Source organism: Piliocolobus tephrosceles, chromosome 7, assembly GCF_002776525.5.
Source record: "Piliocolobus tephrosceles isolate RC106 chromosome 7, ASM277652v3, whole genome shotgun sequence".
Lineage (NCBI taxonomy): Eukaryota > Metazoa > Chordata > Mammalia > Primates > Cercopithecidae > Piliocolobus > Piliocolobus tephrosceles.
In genome coordinates, this window is record NC_045440.1 from 27718826 (window position 1) to 27742196 (window position 23371).

Below are 23371 nucleotides of genomic sequence, written 5' to 3' on the forward strand. Positions count from 1 at the left end.
TTCACGAATTTATTTTTCATCATCCTTCTCTTCCTTGCTGCTTTGACATCGTTTCAGGGTCAGTCTTGGTATTTTCTTACTTTTTTCTCCCCCACTCCTTTCTACTGAAACTAATAAATTACTTCATTATAGTCATATACGAGGGAAGGAATAAACAAGCTCTGGAAAGAACCTAGTAAGTTTTCTATAAACTTAACTGACAGCTCTTCAGGCTGTTCCCAGGCTTGTTTTTGTTTTCTTCTTACATCAGTGTTTCTGCCTGTCTTGCAGAGGATGCTGCAGTGGTGACCTCCAGATAAGGAAGGCATTTTAGGCTGTGACAGGTGAGCAGGGGTCTTCTCCGAATGGCTCTGATTATGTTGAGAGTTCGAGGGCACAGACAAGATCTGGCTGAGAAGAGGACCTCTCTGCTGGGAGCTGAACCCCTCAACTCAGTGACATTTGGCACACTGGGTACTGGTGTTTTCTCTCTGTACAGGCTATCCTTCCTCAAGGCTGAGGCAAAATGAGTTGAGGCGCCCTATCTTTTCCTCATATTTGCATTTAGATGCAATGCATATACCCAGGTGAGTCCCTCCACAAGATAATGATCCTTTCAGAACCTTAGATGACATCATTTGGAGATTTGTTGAGTGGCTATCAACCACCCCAACCATGGTTGATAAAGAAGAGATAACAGAGTGAAAATATTTGTCATATGAGTTTCACTATTTTTTTTAGTCATATATGTTCTGATGTGGTAGTGGGAGTAAAGAATTCTCTTATGACTGCTCTAGATATCAGAGATGGAAAATTCTTAACTCATTCATTACCCTTCAGGACTCATATGCCATACGGCTTTCTTTTGATCTTCTGGGCTGATTTCATATGCACCTGCTTCCTTCTCAGGAGATATTAAGTGATAAATGATCTCAGGGCTAGAGAGCTATTTCAAAGGAATCACATCCAGTGCTGCCATTCCTATTTCATTTGGCCATATTCCTTTAGTGGGTGAGGTTTTCCCAGGCTATCAGGCATTCATTTTAGTTCTGAATCTCATGAAACCCAGAGCTAGTCATTTGACAACATTCCTGTGCCTCAATTTCCCTTCTTTAACAGTTTGGTAATAGAAACAGAATATGAGCCATATACATAATTTCAAACGTTCTAGAATTCACATTAAAAGAGTAAAAAAACTACACCAGACCCAGAAACGCAAATACCATTTCATCTTACTTTTTGGAATCTAAAAAAGTTGAACTAACAGAAGCAGAGAGTAGAACAGTGCTCTCCAGGAAATTGGGAGATGTTAGTCAAAGGGTGCAAACTTGGTAAGAGGAACAAGTTCTGGAGATCTAGTATACAGCATGGGTGGTGATGGATGTGTTGAAAACAAAACAAAAAAGAAATAAGTGAAGTTAATTTGAATATACATTATTTAACCCAATATATCCAAAATATTATCATTTTAATGTATAATCAATATAAAACATTATTATTATTATTTGACAGGATTTCATTTTGTTACCCAGGCTGGAGTGCAGTGGCACGATAATGGCTCACTGCAGCCTCTATTGCTTGGGCTCAAGTGATCCTCCCTCCTCAGCCTCCCAAGTAGTTGGGACCATAGGCACATGCCACCACACCCAGCTAATTTTTAAATTTTGTTTATAGAGATGGGGTTTTGCCATTTTGCCCGGGCTGGTCTGAAACTCCTGGGCTCAAGCAGTCCTCCCACCTCGGCCTCTCAAAGTGCTAGGATTTACAGGCGTGAGCCACCATGCCTGGCCTAAAACATTACTAATGAAACATTTTACTTTCTTATTTTTCATACCAAGTCCAATATTTGTTGTCTATTTTACATGTATAGTGCATCTTTTTTTTTTGAGACAGAGTCTCGTTGTCTCGTCCAGGCTGGAGTGCAGTGGCGCAATCTCGGCTCACTGCAAGCTCTGCCTCCCGGGTTCACATCATTCTCCTGCCTCAGCCTTCTGAGCAGCTGGGACTGTAGGTGCCGGCCGCTATGCCCGGCTAATTTTTTGTATTTTTTCGTAGAGACGGGGTTTCACTGTGTTAGCCAGGATGGTCTCAATCTCCTGACCTCGTGATCCACCCGTCTCGGCCTCCCAAAGTGCTGGGATTACAGGCATGAGCCACCGCGCCCAGCCTACAGTGCAACTTAATTCAGACTGGCCACATTTCAAGCGCTCAACAGCCACTAGCCAACACAGCAGTTCTGTGTAATGGATGTGTGGTTCTGTTTTCAAGAGTATTGTGTAATATTTTAGAGTTGAGTGAATGTCTGCTTTAAACAACATGAGAGATACAGGTAGTCATAGTGGTGCCAACCAAAAATATGAATAGTCTTTTATTCTTTCATGGAGTTGGACGTTCAAGTAAATTTCAGAAGATCAGATGGTGATCCTGTGAATCATAAGAGGTCATAGATGCAAGGACAAGAGCAGGTCAGGGCAATCAGATATGAAAGGCAGGGCTCCTAGAATGAGCAAAATCAGCACCCAAGGGGTGTGAAAACTAGAATGAATGTGTCCGATGAATAACTCATTCTACGTTGAGAGAAATTTTATGTGTGAGTCCAAGTAGCTTCCTGGATTTTATTAAGAACTTTTAAAAGATGTCATGGAGATTGAGTTGTTATTTAGAGATTGAGCTGGTATTTAGAGATTGAGTTGGTATTTAGAGATTGAGGCACATTAAGAAAGATGTTGAAATGAAGAAAGGGTTTGTTGTAATGACAAGTGCTAACAGGAAGGTGGTGGCTTGAAGGAGAGTTGACAAATCTGTCATTATCCTTCCAGTCTTGTCCAAGGCAGAGGGCGTTCTTGCCAGACAGCATACGCGTTCCAGGGTGCTTGGCAGACTCCCTCAGTGAAGGAGCCTCAGCAAGGCAAAAGTCCCCATCAGGCGGATCCCACGCCCCCTGCATAGCTTGTGTAAGGACAAGAACTAACCAGATACCTACTACGTAGCAGGCTCTTCAATGATTCTTCTGTAAAACAGATTGTATTCATTTGCTAGGGCAGCAAAACACCGCAGACTGAGTGGCTTAAACAACAGAAATTTATCTTCTCACAGCTCTGGAGGCTAGAAGTCCAAGATCAAGTTGCCGGCCCATTTGGTTTCCTTAGAGGCCTCTCTCCTTGACTTGCGGATGGTCACCCTCTTGCTCCCTCTTCACCTGGTTGTCCCCTGTGCGTGTGTGTGCCTGGTGTCTCTTCCGCTTCCATTCTGAACTTATGAAATAGATTTTAGTGGGTGTAGCAAGATCATGCAAGCTTTGGGACTTGAATGGATTTGAATCTATTACAATCACATTGGATTAGAGTCCTACCCCAATGGTCTCATTTTAACTCAATCATCTCTTTAAAAACTTTATCTACAAATATACTTACATCCTGAAATTTCGGAGCTTGGGACGTTGACATATGAAATTTGGGGTGACACAGTTCAGCCAATGATATAAGCACTACCTATCTTACAGGTGAGAAAACTGAGGGCCAGTGAGGACATATAACTTGCATAGGGTTAGTACACCAGTTGAGACTAGAATCTGGATCTCAGTTGGGTGTTCTTTACACAAAGAACACTTTGTCTCTTGAGGCGAAATGATGTATCTGGTTAGTGCCATCGAAGATATTTGGAAAACTCAGTTTTCTTCATTGCTTGCAAGATTACCTAGGTACTTCATGGGGAATGGTGAGGGGCATGAGGGTGGTTGAGGGATGATCAGTGGAAGCAGTCTGGAGATTGGGATCTGGAATCGGGGCGTGAGTCTTGGCTCTGTCATAGACTAGGTGTATCGCCATTGTCAAGGCCTGCACAATCTAAGCCTATACTGATTAAGATTTATTAAGTGACAGTGCTAAGCAGTGAACACATGTCATCTCATCCCATGTTCACAGCCAGCGTATAAAGTGGATACTATTGCTGTGTCTACTTTACAGTTGAGGAAAAGAGGCCCAGAGAGGCTAAGTGACTTACTCAAGGTCACATAGCCAATAAGGCCTACAGCCAAGACTCAAACCCACTTCTGTGGATTTCAAAACCTATACAATTAACCATGAACAGAATCAGGAATGGGGCTCAGGGTTACAAAAATCTGCTTTTATAAGGGAGAAAAAGGCTGAGTTTTAATGTAAAATCTCAAGGATTTTCAATGTTGAATAATTCAAGTTTCTTAAACAAAACTAAGCAGCTCAGACAAAACACATCAGCTAGCCTCATGTTCATATCAGCTAGCCTGCATTGCCTTTTACCTGTAAAGTGGGAAAGTTGTTCCAGATAAACCTGCAGGGCCTTGCCTGTCCTGATTGTTTATGAACCTCTGATGCCATTTTGAACTTATGAAATAGATTTTGGTGGGTGTGGTAAGATCATGCAAGCTTTGAGACTTGAATGGATTTGAGTCTGCACCTTGGCCCTTAGTAGCAATATAAGAAGGCAAATTATTTAATCTTTCTGAACCCCAGTTTCCCTGTCTGGAAATTGGGACTTGTACTTTGTATGTTGATGTGAATATGGAGATGAAGTCTGTAAAATGCCTGTTGGGCAGCTTGGTAGGCAGGGAGGAAAGAACACCAAGATCGTGTTCTTCGCCATGGGATTGGGAGTCTGTGAGTAGTGGGTGTATGTGAGTATTCGGGGGGGATGTGGACATGGTATCCACTCTGACAGCATTCCCCACATACCCAAGGAGCTGCCATTTTAAACTTAAGTTTTGGAAACTTCAAGAGTTCCTTTACAAAAATGTCCATCCTTGTTAGAGAGACTGGTTAATACCTTTGCAGGAGGTAGATGCTATTATATTTATTTACTCACTAGGCAAGCATTTAGTGAGTTTCCAATGTGGTGAAAGAGGAGTGGTTCTCAAACCCTAATCTGCAACAGGAAACAGCCAGGGAGCTTGCTTACACTAAAGCTTCTGAGCTGCCACTCCCAGAGTCCAACTTAGAGTGCCATAGGGCCAGGAATCTGCATTTCCACAGCTCTCTGGGGATGCTGATGCAGGGGTCCAAAGACAATCTACTGAGGCCCAGTGTAACTTTACTGTGAGACAACTAGTCACCTTCCCACCCAGAGATGCTTCCCGAGCTGACCACAGCGCAGCCACACCTGGGTAAGCTAGTACTCAGGGTGGGCCTGGGACACAACCAGACCAGTGAGGAAGTGGGAGGGAAGAGCCTGTTTTAACTAGATAAAATTCTAAAATTCCTTACAGTGAGCCAGCCATTTTTTTTTCTTTTTTTTTTTCTGAGTATTCTTCAGTTGCCCAGCCTAGAGTGCAGTGGTGTAATCACGTACCTCACTGTAGCCTGGAGCTCCTGGGCTCCAGTGATCCTCCCACTTCAGCCTCCTGAGTAGGTGGGACTAAGTCACGTACCCAAGCCCAGCTAATTGTTTATTTATTTATTTATTTTTTGAGAGGGAGTCTTGCTCTGTCACCCAGGCGGTAGTGCAGTGGCGTGATCTCCACTCACTGCAAGCTCTGCTTGCTGGGTTCACGCCATTCTCCTGCCTCAGCCTCCTGTGTAGCTGGGACTACAGGCACCCACCACCTCGCCTGGCTAATTTTTTTAAATGTATTTTTAGTAGAGACGGGGTTTCACCGTGTTAGCCAGGATGGTCTCGATTTCCTGACCTCATGATTCGCCCGTCTCGGCCTCCCAAAGTGCTGGGATTACAGGCGTGAGCCACCGCCCCCGGCCGCTAATTGTTCTTTGTAGGGGTGGTGGTGGCGGTGGGGTGTATGTCTCACTAGGTTGCTCTGTCTGGTCTTGAACTCCTGGCCTCAAATGATCCTCCCGCCTCCGCCTCCTTAAGTCTTGGGATTATAGGAGTGAGCCACAACACCCAGCCCAGCCAGTTCATTCTTAATAACTTTAAGACATAGAAATGGACCATTTTGGGCCGGGCGCGGTGGCTCACGCCTGTAATCCCAGCACTTTGGGAGGCTGAGACGGGCGGATCACGAGGTCAGAAGATCGAGACCATCCTGGCTAACACAGTGAAACCCCGTCTCTAAAAAAAAATACAAAAAACTAGCCGGGTGAGGTGGCGGGCGCCTGTAGTCCCAGCTACGTGGGAGGCTGAGGCAGGAGAATGGCGTAAAAGCTCCGGGAGGCGGAGCTTGCACTGAGCTGAGATCCGGCCACTGCACTCCAGCCTGGGGGACAGAGCGAGACTCCGTCTCAACAACAACAACAAACAAAACAAAAGATTAGTGGGGTGCAGTGGCGGGCGCCTGTAGTCCCAGCTACACAGGAGGCTGAGGCAGGAGAATGGCGTGAACCCGGGAGGCGGAGCTTGCAGGGAGCCGAGATTGCGCCGCTGCACTCCAGCCTGTGCGACAGAGCAAGACTCCGTCTCAAGAAAAAAAAAGGACCATTTTCGTGTACTGAAATAAGCAATCATTTCCACCAGCCGAATACGGTGTGTAATGACCTCCACGCGCCTAGTTACTATCTACATCCGCAGCTCAGCGAGCAGAGCCTGCCCTGAACGAACTCCTTTCCCACTGCAGAGGAGTAGGGGGTTTTGCCTGTAAAGAAGGAGCTAGCCTACGTGCGCCTGCAGTAGGCCCTGCGCCAGCCTTCATTTCTCGGCTTCCTCCCACGCGCCTTCATGCGGATGTGTAGGTATCTCCTCTCCCTGGCTGAGTCAAATCACTCAGACTGAAAAGAGAGAGAGGATGCGGCGTGAAGCTGGTCTGCGCCCAGGGCCTGGCACCTACTGGGTTGGGCTGGGCGCTGTGTGCTTGCATATCCGCAGATAGACCGAGATGGCATCTGGGCTGTGACACTGGCTGCCTAGCTTTTCTTTCCTTTTTTTCCAACAGCATCTGGAAGAGGCTCTGGGAGGGTCCAAGCAACAAACCACGCGGCGTTCTCTGGAGGCTGAGCTGGGACGAGTGGGCGGAAACAGCCTCAGGTCTCTCTCTTCTCTTCAGCCTGAAACTCACTGCAAATACCAGAGGTTTTTTTTAGAGATTAGATACATTTGCATCCTTCTCCCCCCAACCCCGCCTCTAAGCCAGAGGAAGTGCTTGAGGAAGTAATGTGTTTAAAGAATGTGGGGGAGGGGAGCTTACATTAGGAAGCAGGACTCTTAACGTGTAGCCGGAAACCCCAATAACCTTTAAGCTGTTAACCCTTGAGGATACACGGCTCAATGGTGTACCCATGAGGAGTTCATTATTTATCTCCGAAAGCCCTATCCGTCTCTCATTCCGAGCCTTAAATGAATCATCTGCAGTTTGGCCAACAATTCAGCTCCAGCTCCCTGGGAATAGCAGCAAATCTCGGGACAGCTGTTCCTTCTGCTGAAAACACCAGGAAAATCCACGCAGCAGCACAGGGTGTTTGACCAGAAAGCGTGGTGTTGGTCACTGTCAGAGAGGACGAAATGAGGGAAGAGGTCCTTGGCCGAGTCCTTCCATTTTTTTTTTTTTTTTTTTTGGTCCTTGGGAGCTTGGATGAGCTTGTCTTTGATTCCTTAATTGGTTCTGCACTCTTTTCTCCCCTTCATAAATCCATTGAAATGATATATATATTTAAGGGTAAGGGAAACCTCAAATTAGGCTGTCTGTAGAACTGAGCTTCTGCAAAGAGACTAATTAAATTATTGGCATGAAACGGCAGGAACCCTGGAGGGGACGGCAGGGAGAAGGCACTAGTAAAAGTGGAAGGAAACTACTTGGAAAGATATTGGTGCCTATGCTAGGGAATGACATACATCCAAGCCATTTCTCATCAGACTTGAAAATACCGTATACATCTGTGTATGCCAGCAGATGTGAGGCAGATTTCCCTGGCCCGCTGGTCTGTCTGAATGTTCTGTCTCTGTCCCTCTTAGGGGCTTGCCGCTCCACCCCTCCTCCACAGTCTGGAAATAAAAACCTTGAGTTCCTTTAAGGAAAATTCCAGGCACCTGGCTATCCCTGGGAAATTAATGAGCAACTTCATAAGCAAAAAGGTAATCGCAGCATAAAACAATAGCCATAAAATTACAGCCATGAGATGTTTGGTTCCCTATAGAAATGAAGATACATCTTAACATATGTCCCCGAGTTATTTTTCAGAAACCCAGACCACCACCAAATGGATCTGCTGGCAGGTAGACCTCAGAAAAAGGGAAACTGAGGACTGAACTCTGACCGCTATTTCTTGTTCTACATTTTTTCTTGAAGGACCTGAAGGAAGTCACGCCCATGGGCCAGATCTAACGTTCTTTTCTGCTAACTCCCAGTTTTTAAATAGAGCTTCCCCTCCTTAACCAATCGCAAATCAGAAAATTTTTGAATCCCCCTGTGACCTGTAAGCCCTTGCTTCAAGATATCCCGTGTGTTAAGGTCAAACCAATAATTGGCCTCCATGTGTTGATTTATGACTTTGCGTGTAACCTCTGCCTGCTTGCCTTTAGAAAGAAACCCTTGCTTGCAAGCCATTGGGAAGGTCAGGTGAGCTGCCTGATTCTCCTTGCTGGGTGCCCTGCAAATAAACACCCTGTTTCCTCTCACTACAAAACTTTAGTGTGAATGTTTGGCTTCACTGCCCTGGAGGCACAGACCTCAGTTCAGTTGGGCAACATGGGTCTCGGGGTGCTGAAAGCCACTTTTTGTTTTCATTAGGGACTTGCTCATGCCAAACATTCTGAATTTAAGTAGAACTTACTTCGTTTGGGGAGTTTGTGGGATGGGGTCCCCTTGTGGAGCCCTGAGCCTTCTGCCATCCCCTATCTCTTGTCCTCACTATTTTATTTTATTTTTTTCGAGATGAAGTTTCACTCTGTCACCCAGTCTGGAATGCAGTGGCACAATTTCAACTCACTGCAACCTCCACCTCTCAGGTTCAAGCCATTCTCCTGCCTCAGCCTCCCAAGTAGCTGGGATTACAGGCATGTGCTATCACGCCTGTAATTCTTGTATTTTTAGTACAGATGGGATTTCACCATGTTGACCAGGCTGGTCTCAAACTCCTGACCTCAAGCAATCCACCTGCTTCGGCCTCCCAAAGTGCTGAGATTACAGGCATGAACCACCCCACGCCTGGTCCCTCTGGTTCTCACTCATTCTAACCTGGATTGGCTCCTGGGTGCTCCAATTCTTTCATTGCTTCAATGCAAAGGTTTCACTTTCCTTTGAGGCCTTACTGTACAGGCCAACATCCTGGAGGTATCAGCCTCTGTCCCCAATTGACTTTCACAAGCCCACCAAGCACTTGGCAAAATAAAGGCCTTCCTGTTAACACCATCTGGTGTTAGGGTACACTGGGTAGCAAAAATGTGTCCCTTCTGCATATGTAATCCACATAACCCCAAGCCTTCTCTGTCCACGGAAAAGGCTTGAGCCTCCACTCCTGTGGCCCTGCAGCAAATCCAGTTCTCTCACCTCCCCATATTTTTGAGTGTCCCTTAGGGAAGGGCCAGTTACCCATTGTCTTACTCTAGAAGTCATTGCTTGGGTCCTCTTACAGGTTCACTCTGGCCTTTTAGCAGTTCCTAATCTGTGCTGCAGTGGTGCCCTTAGCTCAGTCTCTCTGCAGTAAGGTGGGTACAGGAGCCCCCTTCCCGTTCCCTGGAAAACAGTGAACACTGTCACTCCTGATCGTCTCTGCCTCCACCCTTGCCTGCTCGTGCCCTGCCCTGGAGGTCACCTCCTGGCCCAGAATCTCTTGCTCCCCGTGATAGTTAATACTGAGTGTCAATTTGATTGGATTGAAGGATCTAAGTATTGATCCTGGGTGTGTCTCTGAGGGTGTTGCCAGCGTCTTCATGGCTTTTTCTGGTATTCTTCCCTCATACCTGAGGCCATGTAGTAGTGGCATCTGTGTTATCAGTACTTGTGAACGCCAGTGGTTTTTCTGTCCAAATTGGGAAACAAGGTTGCCGAGAGTTAAATGTAAGATTAACTTACCATCAGAGCAGAGATATGCAGAGTCATCTTAAAAGATATAAAGAGGGCCCAGTGTGGTGTCACATCCCTGTAATCTCATCACTTTGGGAGGCTGAGGTGGGAGGATCATTTGAGGTCAGGAATTCAAGGCCAGCCTGGGGATCCTGTCTCTTCAAAAAACAAACAAAAAAATTATCCAGACATGATGGTGTGTGCCTGTAGCCCCAGGTACTCAGGAGGCTACGGTGGGAAGATTCCTTGAGCCCAGCAGTTCAAGACTGCAGTAAAGTAAGGTTGCACCAGTGAACTCCAGCCTGGATGACAGAGCAAGACCCTGTCTTTTAAAAAAGGAGAAAAAAAAAAGAAGTCTATTTATTTGGATCAGAAGCCACTACATAAAAGCTGTGACATGAAGCTCAGGAAGATTTTTCTAAGATATTTGCCAGCTACAAGGCATTGTCCATGGGCCTTATTTCCAGAAAAAAAAGGGGAGGGAGGAATGCCATGGAATAAGTTATTCTCGAGAGTCCTTGCTTATTCTTAAGGATTGTACTAGGCCCAGCCAGTCTCATTTGCTACTTGGAAATGAGGGCATGTGCCTCATCGTGTGGAATTTCTATTAAGCATGAAATATGACCCCATAAGTACTACCTAATCTCATGAGTACTGTCCATGTAAGATTGGGTCTCACATAATGGGCCTTTGAATATTTCAGTCTCAGTTGAAAAGTCCTCTCTGTAATGAGAAAGGTGAGCTGGCTCTCAGAGCTCGATTCCCTTAAATATGGGATTCTCCCTAATTCCCTTCATTCAGATTCCATATTGAAAAAGCAGCTGTTTGGCTGGGCGCCATGTCTCACGCCTGTAATCCCAGTACTTTGGGAGTATGAGGCGGGTGGATCATGAGGTCAGGAGATTGAGACCATCCTGGCTAACACAGTGAAACCCCATCTCTACTAAAAATACAAAAAACTAGCTGGGCATGGTGGTGGGCACCTGTGGTCTCAGCTACTCGGGAGGCTGAGGCAGGAGAATGGCAACGACCCGGGAGGCGGAGCTTGCACTCCAGCCTGGGTGACAGAGTGAAACTCTGTCTCAAAAAAGAAAAAGCAGCTGTTTTAGTTTTCTGTGGCTGTTATAACAAAGTACCACAAACTCAAATTGGGTGCCTTAAAACAATAGAAATGTATTCTTGCACAGTTTTGGAAGCCAGAAGTCTGAAATCAAATTCTGCAAGCCCGGCTCTCTTGGAAACTTGAAGGAGAGAACATTTCTTTGCTCTTCTAGCTTCTGGTGTTTGCGCTCACTCCTTGACTTGTAGATGCCTCACCCCTATTCCTGTGTCTGTGGTCACATGGCTGTCTTTTCCCTGTGTGTATCTGTCTCTTCTCCTTTTCTTTTCTTTTTCTTTTTTTTCTTTTTTTTTTTTTTGAGAGGGAGTCTTGCCCTGTTGCCCAGTCTGGAGTGCATTGATGCGATCTCAGCTTACTGTAACCTCCTTCTTGCAGGTTCAGTTAATTGCATCTGCAAGACCCTGACTTCCAACTCAGGTCACAATCACAAAGTCTTGTGGGTTAGGACTTAAAGAGACCTTTTGCGGGACACAATTCAACTCATAATAGCAACCCTTAGATTATGATGTTGCTCCCATGGAAACTTCCTTCTAGGAAAAGATGTCTTAGTCATACAGACTTTAAGTATTCTAGTTCCTGTGTCAGTGATTTCCTGTTGTAAAATATATAAATTAGACTCAGAGAATGGTTTGGCTTCCCGTGTCATCGGACTATAGATAGAAAAAGAATGCATCGATTATATGTGGACCAGGGTTTTGCATTTCCGGAGAGAGTAATTGCTCATTGTGAACCAATAAATTGACTTTCTGGTTTGATTCATCAGTGTCATGGTCCATCCCTGAGATTTTGGCTAGGAGAGGAGCAGCCACCATATCTGTGCCAACAAAACCTAGTTTCTGAGCTTCTGAGGTTGAGAAGCAGACTTAGTGCTAATTTGCCAGGATGATGACTTCAACCCCAGGAGCTCATGGCAGTTGAACAATCTGGATGTTTCCAAAGCTAGCAGCCCACTACCGCATTGCCATGTGGTTAAATGTGAGGGCCATTATTAGTCTCATTTTGGATTTCTAATAAGTTATATAATATATATTATATTTCTAATATATAATTTAATATAATAGAAATTCAAAATGAGACAAATATGTGACTCAGACCATGAATATATTACATAGATAAATAAATAATGAATAAATTATATAAAGGTAATATACAATGTATTATATAATATAATATTGGATTTTTATTAATATAATATGTGGGTTCTACATAGTAATACATATCCCAAAGAAAGCTTGGTCCCTTGGGAAAACAAACAAGACTCCCTATCACAGACAAAAAAAAAAAAAGGAATTAATTAAAACCAGGAATATTTTAGATCTTGTCTCAGATTCGGACTTAATTAGAAAAAAGAAGAGTTTTAAAGAAAATTGGTAAGATTGTTGGTATAATAGATGAACTTGAAGCATCAACAGAAAAAACCTTGTTGTGACAATGCCTTAAATTTCTGAAGCACTGGGATCAAATTGTAGCAGATTCGCTCCAAAAGTCATGTTTTCTTCTCTAGATTTCAACCAGTCAGCTGTTGAAGAGATGGCAGGCAATGAGTCTGGCATGTTCTATGGGAAGAAAACAGAAACACCTGCAGCTTGTCTGACTGAGGCAGAAGAAACTGATGGGAACAATGTTCGGAGGGAATGACTGATGAATGCTTGATGGTGCTGTTTCAAGAGGAGACCTGGACGTCGGAAGTGAGTGGAGGGAAGGAGAGTGGGGCTGAGTTATCTAATATGCTAGGGTCCAAGGAGGCAGACTAACTTGCTGAGGGCTAGCACTGTGGAGCAGAGCTAGAAGGAAAGGCAGAGAGAGATAAGCAGACCAGGATCAAGTCTCCTAGGACCGCTCCTCAAACATGAGTGTGCCCAAGAGAGCCGGGAGAGCTTGTTTTGTTGGTGGTGTTATTTGTTATTTGTTTGTTTTTTTTTTTTTTTCAGTTGGGACGAAGTATTAGTCTATCACCCAGGCTGAAGTGCAGTAGAACGATCTTGGCTCATTGCAACCCTGGCCTCCTGAGTTCAAGCAATTCAGCCTCAGCCTCCGAGTAGCTGGTATTACAGGTGTGTGCCACCACGTCCAGCTAATTTTTTTGTATTTTTAGTAGAGTCAGGGTTTCACTATGTTGGTCAGGCTGGTTTTGAACTCCTGACCTCAAATGATCCGCCTGCCTTGGCCTCCCAAAGAGCTGGGATTACAGGTGGGAGCCACCGCACCTGGCCAGGAGAGCTTGCTCAAACACAGATTTCTGCCTGTCTCCTCTAGATTCTGAGTCAGTGAATCTGGAGCAGGGCTCATATAGTTGCATTTCTATCAAAGCACTGCGAATGCTGCTGATCTGTGGATCCCCAGTAAGTAGCACTGTACTTTAGCTGGGAGACACCGTTGAAGTTGATTTTCCAAGGAAAGAGCAAATTTTTAGAGAAGAGAAGTTGGGGAGGGAGGTGTTGGGCTATGTATGCAGGGATGTTTCTGTTGCTAATAAAAGACATCTGAGAATGCAAATGCTACCTCCACCTTTGAAGTAAGTCTTTCTTAACTTATCTAAGTGGCCTGGGCAGCTTCTCTTGGGTTCTCTCAATACACATTTCTGTTATGGCAATTATCTGAGGATATTATAAATTGTGTGTGTTTGTGTGTGTGTGTGTGTGTGTGTGTGTGTCCTCACCAGAGTGTAAGCTCCTTGAATCAGAGACCAGGCCTTTTACTGTTGTATCCTACATAATAGTGCTTGGCCACACAGCACCTGCCACACAGTAAACACTCAACAGAGGTTGCTGGACACATTGATATGTGGATCAGTCCTTCAATAATTTGAATAAATTGGAGACAGGTGAAGAAGGCAATTCCCGTGCATAAAACAAAACAAGTGTAAATCTAGAAGAAGGTGCAAGACATACTAGGGAAAGCAAGGCAGTGAGGCAGGTGGGAGAGAGGGTATGCTTCTGGAGAGTCAAGTCAGGTGGGTTTTGTGTGCTAGAGATTGCCGACTGTGGAGCCCTGAGAAACAGGCAGAGGAGCAAGAGCATTTTGCCTCAAGTGATAAGTGTTTTTGAGTCTGAGCTCAGAAACAGGACTCATATCTAATTTGGGCCTTAGAGCCCCAGACACCAGGTTATACTCTTGAAGCTGTTTTTACACATTATTTTTCAGTACCTTCATGGGTTGGGGCCACTGGCTGAGCTCCCATCCCACCACTAGCACCAACTTTCCAGGGGCAAGAATACAGCATCTTACAACTAATCCTCCAATTCCCAGTTGAACCACCCCAGGTGAGACTGTATGAAGCAGAGATGAGCTTTCCTTCAAGCTTTGTGCCAATTGCACCCTTGTGAGATAAGTAAATGATTGCTGTTTTAAGCCACTAGGTTTTGGAGTGCAGAATAGAAACATAGGGCCTGATGAGTAGTTCTACGAAATGTCGTGTAAGTAATGAGTCTAGGACCCCATGCCTCCAATGACCTTGTCACTCGCTTTTTTTTTTTTTTTTTTTTTTTTTTTTGAGACAGAGTCTGGCTCTGTCACCCAGGCTGGAGTGCAGTGGCACTATTTCTGCTCACTGCAACCTCCGCCTTCTGGGTTCAAGCAATTCTCCTGCCTCAGCCTCCAGAGTAGTCACTCACTCTTCTATCCAGATGTCATCAGTTCATAGGTCTTTACAGGTCTTCAGGAGGAGAGAAACAATTTCCAAGGAGCTTATCTCAAAGAACTGAACCCAGGACACAGAAGCAGCACACAGGAGAAGTGGATTTGGGTTGGATATCGCTGAGGGAAAAATAAGAAGAAAGTGTAGTCTCTGTGCTTAAAGGACATCAGCACGGGATCAGAGCTCTTCAAATGCAGTCGGAGGCCAGTTTACCCTGAGATTGAATTAAGTTAAAAGAGGAAGTCAGCTTGGACTCACTTGAAATAAAGCTGCTAGGATGAAACCAATGTATTAATAAAAACAAGACATGAGAAATGGTAACAGCGAAGGGAAGAGATCAATCTTGTGCAGGGGCTTGTGTTGCAATGCGGAAAAAAATTTTGTAATCAGAATGAAAGGCTAGTGATCGCGTAAGCAATGGATGTCACTGAGGACTATTGGAGAGGCACACGATTCACATGACTCTGAATCCGTAGCGGGTGCTGGGAGTGGGAGGCATGGAGAGGTAGGGAAGCCATGACTGTTTGCCAGAGAAAAACGTTCCCTTGGGCAGGGAGGGCCACTTACTAGGCAGAGATATGATGGAAACACATTTATGCCGTGGCTCAGTATTTGGTACCATGGGAGATACCAATTTAAAGACATGGCCCAAGGGTTCTGATGCACATCTACCAACCATAGGAACTCTCTATGCAAACTGTTCCATCTCCCTAAGCCAAGGAAGGGTCTTCAAGCTTTAAGAAGCCTGGGTTGAAATTCGAGTCTGGGAGTCACAATGTTTGTTGTGACCCCTCACCCTCTGCTCCATTGTCCTCCTGGTGCCCTTTTTAGGAAGGCCCAGGCAGAATAGAAGCTACTTGGACTGTAATTATCTTTACTGTGCTGCAAGCCTCCCTAGGTGCAGTGAGAGCATCTTACTCACACTGGAGATTCTTAAAAACTGCTTATTGACTGGGTGGATGAATGTCTGGCTAGGGGAATGAACCCAGTGCCAAGTGGTGCAGGAGGGCCTTGGAAAAATGCAGAGGGGCCCTTCAGAAGGAGAGGGCAGTGGGACTGCATGGGAAACATCACCCATGCAGGTGGGAGTGTGGAGAGGTCAAGTTTAGGAAATCTCAGGCCTTGTGGAAGTCCTTCTAATAAGTGGTAATAGGGAGGAAGTCTCACTCATTTGTTTTCTTTCTTTCTTTCTTTCTTTCTTTCTTTCTTTCTTTCTTTCTTTTTTTTTTTGAGACAAGAGTCTTACTCTGTCTCCCAGGCTGGAGGGCAGTCGTGTGATCTCAGCTCACTGCAACCTCCGCCTGCCAGGTTCAAGCAATTCTCCTGCCTCAGCCTCCCGAGTAGCTGGGCTTACATGCACATGCCACCAGGCCCTGCTAACTTTTTTGTATTTTTAGTAGACGCAAGGTTTCATCATGTTGGCCAGGCTGATCTCAAACTCCTGATCTCAAGTGATTCACCTCCCCTTGGGCTCCCAAAGTGCCGGGATTACGGGCATGAGCCACCATGCCCTGCCCTAACTGGTCATTTTCAATGTCCCTTGCTCTGCTCTGAAGGGAGGTGCCAGCAGGCAGGGAAAGTGACTGATAGAAAAATGGGAATTGCAGGAACCCACATAACTCCCTAATTGGAGCTCCGGCTCCCTCCCAGAACCAAGGGGCCAAGGGAGCCAGGGCTATATTCTGTATAACCAGTTCCCACAGCCTTTTGAAGCCACTCTCTCCGTGCCGCCAATTCAGTCTTCTGGTCTACCAGCCCAGACACTGTTGAGTGCTGGCAGCAGAGGGGCCAGGAGCCGCTGAGAGGCAGCGTCTCCATCAAGGGACCCCTGCCTGGGACGCCTGCCACATCCTGAGTCAGTTGCCTCTGATTAACCCAGAGTCAGTGACAGCAGGAAACCCCCAAATGTCATCATAAAACTGGGGACATTTTCAAGGTAACCCCCCCCCCCACCCTGGGTAATATAGTTAAACCCCTTCATTTTACAGGCAAGGAAACCAGGGATCAGAAAGGTTAAATGACTTCTCAGAGGCAGTGGTAGAGCAAGTTCTACCCTCCTTTCCATTACAGGCTTAAAGTCAGCATCACTTTAGAGGAGATTTAACCAGCAGGTGAGCAGGTGAGCAGGTGGCATCAACGCAGAACGCGCACTTTGGCAGGGCCGGCTTCTCTGCTCGTCTCCTCTGCCTGTACTCATCCTCCCCAGCATGGAAGGAAGTGGCTTTTCCATCCTCTTTACCCCTTTGTTCATCATCGCACCCCACAGCAGGGAGGGAGGCTTTTACCAGAACCACCCTTGGGAGGTTTTACATTGGGATTCTATTTGAATGACAGAATAGACCTGTTTGTATGGTGGGGATCCCTCTCAGTAGAATATAGGTATACAGGGTGTTGTGAGTTGAATCGTGTCCCCCAAAAAGACAGACTGAAGTGGTAATGCCTGGTACCTATGAATGTGGCCTTATTTGGAAATACGGTCTTTGCTGAAGTAATTAAGATGGAAGTTAAGAGGAGATACTGGAATAGGGTGGGCCCTTAATCCAGTGTAACTAGTGCCCTTATGAAACTGCCTTTGCAAAATTATAACTGAGGAAATTACGACAGTGAAAGAAATCAGCCCTAACCGACTCTATCTTGCTTCTCTGACTCTTAAGCTGTCCTTGTTCTTTCCTGGGCATAGGCCAAACTAACTTTGGGAAGGAATTCAGTTCATTGTTTGACTCTGAAATAAAACTGGTAACTGCCCTTTCCCAAAAAGATCCCCTTCTTGTCTGGGGTCCCAGTCTGCCTCTGCAGGACTAACAAATTAGCTATAAGATTAGAAATTAGCCTCTGGCTTCAAGAGTCTGAACCTCTCCAGATTGCTCCTGGGGGTAACATCACTATTGTAAAATCTCAGATCAATGCTTGAGATACTTCGTAGACCTTGCACTTGATGGAGCAGTTGACACCACCCAGACCCAACCAGTTCTGCCCAACCAGCTCTGCCATCCCACCCAGGAACACAAGACATTAGGAAAACCTAACTTCGACCCCCTATGATTCCATCTCCAACTTGACCAGTCAGTCTCCCCACTTCCTAAGACCCTACCTGCCAAATTATCTTTAAAAACTCGGATCCCCGAATGCTCGGTGAGACTGATTTGAGTAGAAATAAAACTCTGGTCTCCCGCACAGCTGACTCTGTGTGAATTACTCTTTCTCCATTGCAATTCCCCTGTCTTGATAAATTGGTTCTGTCTAGGCAGCGGGCAAGGGGAACCCACTGGGCGGTTACATTTATAGGAAGAGAAGAGTCACAGCCACACACAGACAACACTTGTGACAGGGCAGACATTGGAGTGATGCTGCCACAAGCCAAGGATGCCCTGTCCACCAGAAGCTGGAAGAGGTAAGGAGGGGTCTTCCCCTAGAGGTTTGGAGGGAGTGTGGCCCTGCAGACACCTCGATTCTGCACGTCCAGCCTCTAGAAGGATGGCAGAATAGATATCTATTGTTTTAAGCCACCTGGTTAGTGATACTTCCTTACAACAGTCCTAAGAAACTAATTCATAGTGGAGCCCAGGCAGCTGAGGCAGGATAAAGTCAGGACATGTGCAGAGGGGCCTAGAAGAGAGAGGAGAGAGGGGAACCAAGGAGGAAGGGCTCTCAGAAGGGCTTACCCGGCACTGACTCAAAGTTGGGCAAGGGGAAAAGCCAAGCAATGTGCGGGCTGTGTGGGATCCCATTCTGGCTGACAAGAAGCTGAACTCGTTTTTTCCCCTTCAATTGTGGGGCCTAACAGTGCAGACCAAAAAGTTAATATCTAGAAATTGAGTCACTGAAGCTATCTCTGACTGGCCCCTTTGAACTTGCACCTCCTCATTCTACAGCTGACAACTGTCAAGAGCTGTCCCCTGCCATTTCACCTGAGCTGACCTGACCTCCCCAGGGGAATGAGCCTCGTCTTGCATGTCCCCTTCTTTGGGTCCCTGACAGCGCTGCTGCAGGTGTGTTTAACATGTAGAGGTCACTTAATACATATGTCCTGGTTGGTTGATTTGGTTTCATTACAGATGTACATAATATGGTGCTTTGGGTTTGTTTAATTTTAAATATACCTGGCAAATCTGTTTCGAGTATAACAAAATGTTTCTACTCCTGGGCAGTAGATAGATCATGTGGCAAGCAGATTGCAGGTCACGTCTACTCCATGCCCTCAAATGGTGATGGCGCTGTCACTGAGCATCACAGAACCTTCCGATGTGGGCTTTTCTTGTTTGTGCTTTCAAAGTATTTCTTATTTTACAAAACGCCCATCTGACCTTTTCTTTTTTCTGTACGAACTCCCCAACCTCCCACTCCAGTCACTTCGTTACTCATCTTCCTTTTAAAATTCTTTATTTACTTTTTGTTTTCATGGGGTTCAAGGAGCAAGATGATATGACGAGATATGCATTGAGAAGCTTCAGTCCTGCTTCCATCCTTATCTTCTTCGCCCTGGACCATAAGTGATAATCGTCATTCGATCCTTATTTGTTTTTAGAAATAAAACTCTTATGCAGATACCAACACATACAAATCTGTATTCTTATACCCTCTATTTCTTACACACAAGGTAGCATATTCACTGCTTGACATGTTGCTGTATTTATTTGTACTTTATTGAGACATAACATATATAGTAAAATATACACAACATAATGCATAGGCCAGTGAATTTTTTCTTTTTTAAAATTTATTTTTCTTGTATGACTTTTAAAAGGGCTTTATTGAGGTCCAATTGATATATAATAATAAACTGGAATATACATACAACCATGAACCATCACCATAATTGAAATAATGAAAATAATCATCACCTGCAAAAGTTTCCTGTTAAGCCAGGTGTGATGGCTCATGCCTGTAATCCCAGCACTTTGGGAGGCTAAGGTGGGAGATCACTTGAGCCCAAGAGTTCAAGACCAGCCTGGACAACATGGCAAAACCCCATCTCCACAAAAAAATACAAAAATTTAGGTGGTGTGTGTCTGTAGTCCCAGCTACTCAAGAGGCTGAGGCAGGGGAATCTCTTGAACTCAGAATGTTGAGGCTGCAGTGAGCCCTGATCGTGCCACTGCAGCTGGGTGACAGAGTGAGATCCTGTCTATAAATAAATAAATAAAGTTTCCTCTGGCCTCTATATTTTCTTTTTTTTTTTTTTTGAGACAGAGTCTCACTCTGTCGCCCGGGCTGGAGTGCAGTGGCTGCATCTCAGCTCACTGCAAGCTCCGCTTCCCGGGTTTATGCCATTCTCCTGCCTCAGCCTCCGAGTAGCTGGGACTACAGGCACCCGCCACCTCGCCCGGCTAGTTTTTTGTATTTTTTAGTAGAGACGGGGTTTCACCGTGTTAGCCAGGATGGTCTCGATCTCCTGACCTTGTGATCCGCCCGTCTCGGCCTCCCAAAGTGCTGGGATTACAGGCTTGAGCCACCGCGCCCGGCCACGGCCTCTATATTTTCTTATTAGCTTGTAAAAGTGAGCAGATTGATGAGTTGGGTTGAAGACATCTAGCAGTAAGCTGATCACACCCTCATGGTTCCCTCTTAGAGACTCTTTTAGCTTCTTTCTCTTTGTTTCTCTCTTTCTCTCTTTCTTTCTCTTTCTTTTCTTTTCTTTTTTCAGATAGGGTCTCACTCTGTTGCCTGTGCTAGAGTGCAGTGGTATGATCATAGCTCTCTACAGTCTCAAATTCCTGGGCTTAAGCAACCCTCCCACTTCAACCTCCCAAGTAGCTTGGACTACAGTGGTGTGCCACCATGTCCGGTTATTTTTTGTAGAGACAGGGTTTTCACCATGTTTCCCAGGCTGTTCTCCTAGTGTCAAGAGATCTGCTTGCCTCAGCCTCCCAAAGTGCTGGGATTACAGACGTGAGCCACTGTACCCAGCTGAGGCTGCTTTTGTTTCTTAAGAATCCATGCAACAGGTAATAAACGTACCTCTTTACTACTCCTAAATCTTATTAATCACTTAAATTTCTGATAATTAATCACTGGGACTCAAGGGACTTTGATAAGGTTAATTTGAAGTTCTCAGCAGTAGAAAGTTTATTTTGTCAATCTGCAAAGCTTCTAGTGTCAGAGCTTCTGGTCCAGGGCTGTTTGACTCAAAGAACCAAGGGACTCTTGGAAAAAGAAACAGGACTTCCATGGAATTTCAGGATCTCCATTGCTTATGGGCCATAATTCTGGGAAGAAGGAAATGAACTCTTATTAAGCACTTCTATGGGTCAGACACTTTATATAAAACAAGGAATTTAATCTTCAACAATAACCTGTGCCAGGGATGGGATTATCACCATTTTTACAGAAGAGGAAATAGAATCTGAGAGCCTAAGAAACTTGCCCAAGGTCACTCAGTAAGTGGCATGAACTGGAGTTGATACCCAGAGCTATATTGTTTTAGAGCCCATCCTTTCTATTTCATGGCTCTATCCTCTGCCCCCATCCCTAGATAATATTAACAATTGATAGACAGATAGATAAGTAGATAGATAGATAGATATAGATACACACACATATATTTGCGTATCAGGATGTGCTGTATATTACATTTTATTCATTTCCGAAGGCCTTAGGAAAAAACAATTGCAGTCTATAGAACATGAAAGCAAATGGTTACAAAATACATGGATACGTGTATTTTACTGCTGATATAAATTTATGTCTGTTGAGTTATTCCCAAGTCTTGTTAACTGTGACCTAAGAATTGTGCTCTGCATGTTAGCAGAAACAAAATAAGCAGCATCTAGTGCCAAAGACTGTATCATGTTGCCAGAGAAGTGAAGCATTAAGTGGAAATTGGGTGTAGTGGCTGTGAGGGCAGCGTGGTTCCCAAAGAGCTTGACTGGCGGGAGGAGAATTAGATGTGAAGTCACATGTGTAGTTGGGAATCTGATCTGTAAACACTGAGATTTTGATGTCTTTCTCAAGTTCACACCAAGAGCTAATAGCTGGGCTGGGACTATGTCTTAGGTATCCTGGATAGTTAACACCTAACCAACCTCTGTCTTCTCCAAAAGCTGCACTCTCCTTACGGCAGGAGCCAACATCAGTTTGCTGCAAGGGAGGAGAATGAGGACTATGGTATCAATCGGAGTCCCACAGGAAACCAGTGACACACTCAAAATATGTGATCGAGAGTTCCACAGAGGGGCCATTGACAAAGGTGGAGCTGGTTTGGAGAAAAGCAGCAAGGAATGCAGAAGCCTCAGAACCAGCAGCAGCAGGAAGCCACTGGCACCGAGGGACAAGGGGTAGGGAGCGGTAGGTGAGGCATGGTCAGCTCTGGGTACGGAAGCACAGCTATTGCTGCATCAGAGTTATCAATATTCCATCCTCGCTCTCCCGCTATCCTCTGATCATGCGCCTGGTGCCCTGGAAGCCAGAGGTCACTGGAGCTGTGTGGTTGCAGTCCTTAGAGGTCAGCTTCCTGGCTGGAGCACAGTGCAGAAAGGAAATGGACAGAGGGTGGTTCTGGCAGGACAGATGGAGACTATCCAGTGCAAAATCCATGCCGGGGAAAACTGGGAAGAGTTTTCTGGGGGAGTGCATTAAAGGAGCTATTGCAGGTGCCTTAGAATCTCAGAGTCTTAAAGTCACTCCCTTCCATAATCCAACAGCTTGCTCTGGTTCTCAGGAAAGCTCTGTAATCCCAGGACCTTATTCTTATTGTAGTCACCCTTTCCTGCAGAGCACAGACACAAAGGCCAGCTGTTTAGCTCACACCCTTGCTGAAGAGGTGGTAATGGATCTATTCTTAGTTTTGTTATGGGTTAGCAACTTGACGTTCAAGGTAGTGGACACCTATATAACTCTGAATGATGGTGTTTGTTGGTTTGAAAGGGGTCTTCCTCATTAATTCATTATCTTGCTGGAGAAGCAGTTGCATTTTGGCTTCAGCCTTTAAATGATAGTGGCTCTATTTCTGACTTGCTTGGAAACTATTATTAACTATTATTCCAAACAATACACTTGCATATTTGACAATCCAGAAACCAAATTTAGCCATGCAAATTATGGACAACTGCTCTCTTAAAATGTCACTGTGATGTCCCAATTTTTAAGAAATGGAAGATTAACAAAGCCAGCTTCAAATGCTTAAAACAATATTTTATGTAAGAAGTCATTTTCCCCCAGAGATACATAGACCTGTAAAATGCTTCCAGAGCTCTCTGGAAGACAACCAATATTTCTTTCAAAGGAAGGGGAAGTAGCAGAACATCAAGTATATGCAAAAACCCTTCAAACCTGGAAGTGCCGTCAACTTACTAAGGAATTATGTTAAAAATAAGGGAAACTTAAGAGGCCACTTAAATGATTTAAACACCATATTTTCCCTCTTCTCCAAAAATCCCCCAAGACAATGCTCATAATGTTAGACTGACCTTTTAGCATATGTGATTTTAGTGAAAGACATTTCTCTTCTTCTAAATATATCTCAAACCATTCTTAAAAGTAATGGTTTCTCATTAAGACTCTTGCACCTGCTTGTGAAGAAAAGACATCTGACCTTTAAAAAATATTCCATGGGTCTGAATCATCTAAGTATATTGTAGCTTTATTCTTGCAGACAAGGGAAACCAAGAATGATCTGGATAATGGAGAAACCTGTGAATACAACTGGATTTGAATCACACTACTGGCTTCAATTCACACAACCGGATTGGGATCCCACTGTGTAATTTTAGGCAAG

The 23371-nt window shown here is 45.0% G+C and overlaps 1 long non-coding RNA gene across 1 annotated transcript; it reads left to right on the top strand.

Annotated features, from left to right (window-relative positions):
- The first annotated feature begins 298 nt into the window (after positions 1 to 298).
- LOC111545784 lies at positions 299 to 23371 on the top strand. The gene is made up of 4 exons (XR_002732541.1): positions 299 to 323; positions 12526 to 12709; positions 21699 to 21942; positions 23249 to 23371. It is a non-coding gene; the product is annotated as an uncharacterized LOC111545784 (long non-coding RNA).